The sequence below is a fragment of the Rutidosis leptorrhynchoides genome, chromosome 1 (assembly GCF_046630445.1).
Source record: "Rutidosis leptorrhynchoides isolate AG116_Rl617_1_P2 chromosome 1, CSIRO_AGI_Rlap_v1, whole genome shotgun sequence".
In the NCBI taxonomy this organism is placed as follows: Eukaryota; Viridiplantae; Streptophyta; class Magnoliopsida; order Asterales; family Asteraceae; genus Rutidosis; species Rutidosis leptorrhynchoides.
The window spans coordinates 290,856,042-290,864,922 of NC_092333.1; positions in this window are offsets into that span (position 1 = coordinate 290,856,042).

An 8,881-nucleotide genomic window follows, 5' to 3' on the forward strand; every position below is an offset into this window, starting at 1 on the left:
TGTGGCCCGATTTTTCACATTTATAACAAACTACATTGGCATAACTTGCTCCGACACTACTTGCTCCGCCATTACTCGTTCCGACACCATTTGTTCCTTTCGTTCTGTTAACCCCTGGTCCGTAGACCTCACACTTCGCCGCGCTATGACCATTTCTTTTACACTTGTTGCAAAATTTGGTGCAGAACCCCGAGTGATACTTTTCACACCTTTGACATAGCTGCTTCTGATTGTTATTATTGTTGCGGTTGTTATTGTTGTTGGGATGATTGTTGTAGTTGTTGTTGTTGTTGTTGTTGTTGTGCCGTTTGTTGTAGTTGCGATTGATGTTGCGATTATTGGGATAGTTGTTGTTGTTTTGGTGACTCTTATCACCGTTTTCCTCCCACTTTCTTTTGACTAACTTCACGTTGGCCTCTTCGGCTGCCTGTTCTTTAATTCTTCCCTCAATCTGGTTCACTAGTTTGTGTGCCATTCTACATGCCTTTTGTATGGATGCAGGCTCGTGTGAACTTATATCTTCTTGGATTCTCTCCGGTAACCCTTTCACAAACACGTCGATCTTCTCTTCCTCATCTTCGAACGCTCTCAGACACAATAGGCACAATTCTGTGAATCGTCTTTCGTACGAAGTAATATCGAATCCCTGTGTTCGTAACCCTCTAAGTTCTGACTTGAGCTTATTGACCTCGGTTCTGGGACGGTACTTCTCGTTCATCAAGTGCTTGAATGCTGACCACGGTAGCGCGTAAGAAGCATCTTGTCCCACTTGCTCTAGATAGGTATTCCACCATGTTAACGCAATACCTGTGAAGGTATGCGTAGCGTACTTCACTTTGTCTCCTTCAGCACACTTACTTATGGCAAACACCGATTCAACTTTCTCGGTCCACCGTTTCAATCCGATTGGTCCTTCGGTCCCATCAAATTCTGAAGGTTTGCAGGCAGTGAATTCCGTGTAGGAGCATCCTACACGATTTCTTGCGCCGTTAGCTGTATTGCTAGATTCAGAGTTATTGTTGGTATGTAGCGCGGCCTGTACTGCAGCTATGTTTGAAGCAAGAAAGGCACGAAATTCCTCTTCGCTCATATTCAAGGTGTGTCGAGTAGTCGGTGCCATTTCCTTCAAAATAGTCAATTGAAACAATTTAATCATACAAAATATTAAGAGTAGTCAATAGTATCTCGTAGCATAATATGAACTCATTTATAAAAGCTTTTTCTTCATATTAGCGTTTTATAAGTTTAAATTCGGGTACTACCTACCCGTTAAGTTCATACTTAGTAGCTAATATACAATTCAACTACTACAATTCCATATGAAAAATTGATTATAATAATATATCACATACAAATATTCTTCAAACTTACAACTTCGCTATATTACATATAACATGAAATATTGTACACTATGATACAGAATAGTTTTGAAGATAAATCTAGTTAATACGCAAGTTGTTCAGCAAAGGAAATAAAGACACGTAATTCATAAGTCCAGAAACAAGTCATGCATTCTGGTTTTACTAAGACGACTTCCCATCCTTGGTCTTGTGGAAAATAACCGTTATGACCATTAGCTAGGCAGCATGTTGTAATGTCGTCAAAAGGACGAGGGTTTCGTAATGTCCAACAGCCCCGTAATAATCTAAAAACCTTGTTTCTCACTCCAACTACTGAATCCGTCACTTGTGGGAAAGTTTTATTTAAAAGCTACAATCCGATGTTCTTTTTCTCACTTTGGTAAGAAGCGAACATCACTAACCCGTAAGCATAACATGCTTCTTTATATTGCATGTTAGAAGCTCTTTCTAATTCACAAAATCCTATGTTGGGATATGTTGAGTCAAAATAGGTTCTTAACCCGTAGCGTAAAATTACATTTGGGTTCCCCGCATTTAACGCTTTAAAGAAAACATGGCGTAACTTAAAGTCTCCCCAATGTGATATACCCCACCTATCAAAGGAAAGCCTTTTATAAACTAAGGCATTTCTGGAAAGTCTTTCAAATGTTTGACAAGTTAATTTCCCCATAACTAAATGTGCTGATGAATTCTGATCGACTCTAAACAAGATTTCCTCAATCATATCCTCTGGTAGGTCTTTTAAAATATTCGGTTGTCTACCCTTAACGTCCATTTTGTTTTTATACTGTAAAATAGACAAGGATTAGATTCGTAAAAACAAACAATACAAGCAATTTTTACATAGAACATAAAAGTACAAGCACACTACAATACATTTATTACACAACATGCTCACACCCCTCTAATCTGAATCACTGGTTTCTTCTTCTTCAGACTTGGTTCTTTTTCCTAATCGTCTAGGGATATATGATGTTCCTCTAATACGAGTCATCATTTTCTACATTGGTTTAGAAAAACCTGGTGGTTTAGAGGTTCCCGGGTTATTGTCACGATATTTAAAATACGGGTGTTGACGGTACATATAAAGTTCATCGGGGTCGGAATCAGATTTCTCTATTTTGATGCCTTTTTCCTTATTATTTTCTTTTGCCTCATTAAATTGGGTCGGAGTAATTTCTATAACATCATCGGAATCCTCATTAGGATCTGATTCATCGGAAAATTGGTAATTTTCTCAATATTTTGCTTCCTTAGCGAAAACACCATTGACCATTATTAACTTTGGTCCATTGGTTGAGGATTTTCTTTTATTTGACTGGTTTTCTGTGGTTCCTACTATTCCCCCTTCGGAACCTCTTCTTCTTCCGGTTCCTCTTCTTCTGGTTCCTCTTCTTCCGGTTCTTCGGGAACTTGTGAATCTTGCCAATATATATTCGACTCTTCGTTATTATTAGGTGAGTCAATGGGATTTGTGCTAGAGGTAGACATCTATCACACAATATCAAACATGTTAAGAGATTAATATATCACATAATATTTACATGTTAATAATATATAGTTTCCAACAAAAATGTTAAGCAATCATTTTTAAAGAAAACACGGTCGAAGTCCAGACTCACTAATGCATCCTAACAAACTCGATAAGACACACTAATGCAAATTTCTGGTTCTCTAAGACCAACGCTCGGATACCAACTGAAATGTCCCATTCATATTGATTATAAACGATACATATTAATTGATTTTGTTGCGAGGTTTTGACCTCTATATGAGACGTTTTTCAAAGACTGCATTCATTTTTAAAACAACCATAACCTTTATTTTATCAATAAAGGTTTTAAAAACATTACGTAGATTATCAAATAATGATAATCTAAAATATACTGTTTACACACGACCATTACATAATGGTTTACAATAGAAATATATTACATCGACATATGTTTTTTGAATGCAGTTTTTACACAATATCATACAAACATGGACTCCAAATCTTGTCCTTATTTTAGTATGCAACAGCGGAAGCTCTTAGTATTCACCTGAGAATAAACATGCTTTAAACGTCAACAAAAATGTTGGTGAGTTATAGGTTTAACCTATATATATCAAATCGTAACAATAGACCACAAGATTTCATATTTCAATACACATCCCATACATAGAGATAAAAATCATTCATACGGTGAACACCTGGTAACCGACATTAACAAGATGCATATATAAGAATATCCCCATCATTCTGGGACACCTTTCTGATATGATATAAATTTCAAAGTACTAAAGCATCCGGTACTTTGTATGAGGTTTGTTAGGCCCAATAGATCTATCTTTAGGATTCGCGTCAATTAGGGTGTCTGTTCCTTAATTCTTAGATTACCAGACTTAATAAAAAGGGGCATATTCGATTTCGATAATTCAACCATAGAATGTAGTTTCACGTACTTGTGTCTATTTTGTAAATCATTTATAAAACCTGCATGTATTCTCATCCCAAAAATATTAGATTTTAAAAGTGGGACTATAACTCACTTTCACAGATATTTCCTTCCTCGGAAATAAGACTTGGCCACGGATCGATTCACGAACCTATACAAATATGTACATATATATCAAAGTATGATCAAAATATAATTACAACCATTTTTATTATGTTTTAAAGATTTGAGTGTATTAAGTCAGCTGTCCTCGTTAGTAACCTACAACTAGTTATCCAAAGTTAGATGTACAGAAATAAATCGATATATATTATCTTGAATCAATCCACGACCTAGTGTATACACGTCTCAGGCTAGATCACAACTCAAAGTATATATATTTTTGGAATCAACCTCAACCCTGTATAGCTAACTCTAACATTACTGCATACAATGTGTCTATGGTTGTTCCAAATAATATATATACATGGGTCGATATGATATGTCAAAATATTTGCATACGTGTCTATGGTATCCAAAGATTATATAATATACTAGAATACATGTATAATACAATATAAGTTAGCTAGGATATGATTTGTATAGATTTGTTAAACATTTCCCGTAGCTAAAAAGATCAAAAATATTCAATCTTGTTTTACCCATAACTTCTTCATTTTAAATCCGTTTTGAGTGAATCAAATTGTTATGGTTTCATATTGAACTCTATTTTATGAATCTAAATAGAAAAATTATAGGTTTATAGTCGAAAATATAAGTTACAAGTCATTTTTGTAAAGGTTGTCATTTCAGTCGAAAGAACGACGTCTAGATGACCATTTTAGAAAACATACTTCCACTTTGAGTTTAACCTTGATTTTTGGATATAGTATCATGTTCATATGAAAAATCATTTTCCTAGAAGAACAACTTTTAAATCAAAGTTTATCATAGTTTTTAATTATCCAAACCAAAACAGCCCCCGGTTTCACTACGACAGCGTATATCCGATTTTATGGTGTTCATCGTGTTTCCAGATTTTAAATCATTAAGTTAGCATATCATATAGATATAGAACATGTGTTTATTTGATTTTAAAATTCAAGTTAGAAGGATTAACTTTTGTTTGCGAACAAGTTTAGAATTAACTAAACTATGTTCTAGTGATTACAAGTTTAAACCTTCGAATAAGATAGCTTTATATGTATGAATCGAATGATGTTATGAACATCATTACTACCTCAAGTTTTCTGGATAAAACTACTGGAAATGAGAAAAATGGATCTAGCTTCAAAGGATCCTTGGATGGCTTGAAAGTTCTTGAAACAGTATCATGACACGAAAACAGTTCAAGTAAGATTTTCACTCGAAATAAGATTGTTATAGTTGTAGAAATTGAATCAAAGTTTGAATATGAATATTACCTTGAATTAGAAAGATAACCTACTGTAAATAATAAAGGTTCCTTGATCTTAGATGATTACTTGGAATGGATTAGAAAGCTTGGAAGTAGACTTGCAAACTTGGAAGTATTCTTGATTTTTATGAAACTATACTTATGGAATTTATGAAGAACACTTAGAACTTGAAGATGAAACTTGAGAGAGATCAATTAGATGAAGAAAATTGAAGAATAAAAGTGTTTTTAGGTGTTTTTGGTCGTTGGTATATGGATTAGATATAAAGTATATGTAATTTTGTTTTCATGTAAATAAGTCATGAATGATTACTCATATTTTTGTAATTTTATGAGATATTTCATGCTAGTTGCCAAATGATGGTTCCCACATGTGTTAGGTGACTCACATGGGCTGCTAAGAGCTGATTATTGGAGTGTATATACCAATAGTACATACATCCAAAAGCTGTGTATTGTACGAGTACGAATACGTGTGCATACGAGTAGAATTGTTGATGAAACTGAACGAGGATGTAATTGTAAGCATTTTTGTTAAGTAGAAGTATTTTGATAAGTGTCTTGAAGTCTTTCAAAAGTGTATGAATACATATTAAAACACTACATGTATATACATTTTAACTGAGTCGTTAAGTCATCGTTAGTCGTTACATGTAAATGTTGTTTTGAAACCTTTAGGTTAACGATCTTGTTAAATGTTGTTAACTCATTGTTTATTATATCAAATGAGATGTTAAATTGTTACATTATCATGATATTATGATATATATTATATCTTAGTATGATATATATATACAGTTAAATGTCGTTACAACGATAATCGTTACATATATGTCTCGTTTCGAAATCATTAAGTTAGTAGTCTTATTTTTACAAATGTAGTTAATTGTTAATACACTTAATGATATATTTACTTATCATTTAACATAATTAACCAAGTGTATCAATATCTTAATATGATTCATATGTACCTAGTAAGACGTTGTTATAACGATAATCGTTATATATATCGTTTTCGAGTTTCTTAAATTAATAGTCTCATTTTTATGTATATAACTCATTGTTAAAATACCTAATGAGATACTTACTTATAATAAAATCATGTTAACTATATATATAACCATATATATGTCATCGTATAGTTTTTACAAGTTTTAACGTTCGTGAATCACCGGTCAACTTGGGTGGTCAATTGTCTATATGAAACCTATTTCAATTAATCAAGTCTTAACAAGTTTGATTGCTTAACACGTTGGAAACATTTAGTCATGTAAATATCAATCTCAATTAATATATATAAACATGGAAAAGTTCGGGTCACTACAGCATGCATACCATTTCATAATACATCCAACTATAATTAACTTAATAATAATCTTGATGAACTCAACGACTCGAATGCAACGTCTTTCAAAATATGCCATGAATGACTCCAAGTAATATCCTTAAAATGAGCTAATGCACAACGGAAGATTTCCTTAATACATGAGAATAAACATGCTTTAAAGTGTCAACCAAAAGGTTGATTAGTTCATTAGTTTATCATAATCAATCATTTCCCATTTATATAATAGACCACAAGATACTCATATTTAAAATAAAAACAATCTGTGCAGGTCTACTCCTGCTATAAAATAATTCATATGAAGAACACCGGAACCTTTCAAAACAACTCACCAACAGTAGCTAATGCGTCATGCAATGCAAAATCATCTCACCGTGGTAGTTAATACAATATAATTTCAATAACGGTAGCTAATGCGTCGTGCAATACAAAATCATCTCACCCTAAATAATTTTACAACGGTAGCTAATGCGTCGTGCAATGCAAAATCATCTCACCGAGGGTAGCTAAAACGGTAGCTAATGCGTAGTGCAATGCAAAATCATCTCACCGTTACTAACTTCTAAATCGAACCAAATAATTTTACAACGGTAGCTAATGCATCGTGCAATGCAAAATCATCTCACCGAGGGTAGCTAAAACGGTAGCTAATGCGTAGTGCAATGCAAAATCATCTCACCGTTACTAACTACTAAATCGAACCATTTCGGTAGCTAATACGTCGTGCAATGCAAAATCATCTCACCGATGGTCGATAATATTATCTTTATAGAACTCGAACCTCTGAATCCAAATAATTCTATCATAGAATGTAGTTTTGAATACTTGTGTCTATTTCATCAATCATTTATAAAAAAAGTTCATGTATTCTCAGTTCAAAAATATATCTCAAAAACATTTAATAAAAACAGTTATAAAAACAGCGCATGTATTCTCAGTCCCAAAAATGTAAAGAGTAAAAGGGAATCAAATGAACTCACAATATTGTATTTCGTAGTAATTAAGCATATGATGGCATTGAACAAGTGCAAGGTTGACCTCGGATTCACGAACCTATATTAATTATATATATTTATATGTTAGTCAATATTTGTCTAACAATTTAGGTCAAGTCATAGTGTACCACAATCCTAATGCTCGAGACTAATATGCAAAAGTCAACAAAAGTCAACTTGACCAAAATGACTTCCAAAACCTATACATGATTATAACTTAAATATAGTCATTTTATATATTTAATATGTTTAACAAATTTTATTAGAGTAAATAATAAAAGTCATTTATTAATAAAACTTTATATTAAAAAATATATATATGATAAAAATATACTTTTATATATCTTAAGTAATAAAATTTATAAAGTTCATTTATTATCATAAAAATATAATGATAGGTATTGTTAATGTAATTATATTACATGTAGTAAAATATATTTGTATTTCATTTTATAAAATAATATTGATATTAACAATAATAATTAAAAGTTGTATTATTTTGTAATAATAATTATTATTATTCTACTAATAAAAATAACAATATTTATATTTACTAAAAATGATATTAATTATGATAAACTGATAATTTTTATTAATAATAATATTAAAATGATAATGATATTTTATAATAATAATGATATTTCTATTAATAATATTTTATAATAATAATGATATTTTTATTAATAATAACTTTAGTAAAAATGATAGTTTTAATATTAATAAAACTTTTAATATTAATAATAATGATAAAAATAATGAAAATGATATTTTTATCTAATTTAATAACTTACAATGTTTTTATTTTATCATGATACCTATACCCATTATTTCATAATCGATTCGTTTAATAGCTTTTAATACTCTTTTATATCGCATTCATAATAATGATAATAATCGCAATCATAATAATTAGATAATACTAATATTAGTTTTAAAAATATTGATAATAATAAGTATTATAATAATAATACTAGTAATTATAATAATAATGATGATAATATTAATAATAATTTTTGATGATAGTAACATTAATAATAATAATAATAATAATAATAATAATAATAATAATAATAATAATAATAATAGTAATAACGATTTTTAAATAATGATACATATATTAATAATGATAATATTAATAATAATACTAATAATTATTAGAAAATAATAATAATAACGGCGATAATAACGACGATAGTAATAATAATCATTTCAACTATAATACAAAAATTCAGTTGACTATAACTTCTAATCTGTTCATCGAAACCATTCGAGTTCTAAATGAAAAGTTCTTAATTTTTCGCTAGCTTTCCAACGACATGCATATCATATACCCTATCTCAGTAGCA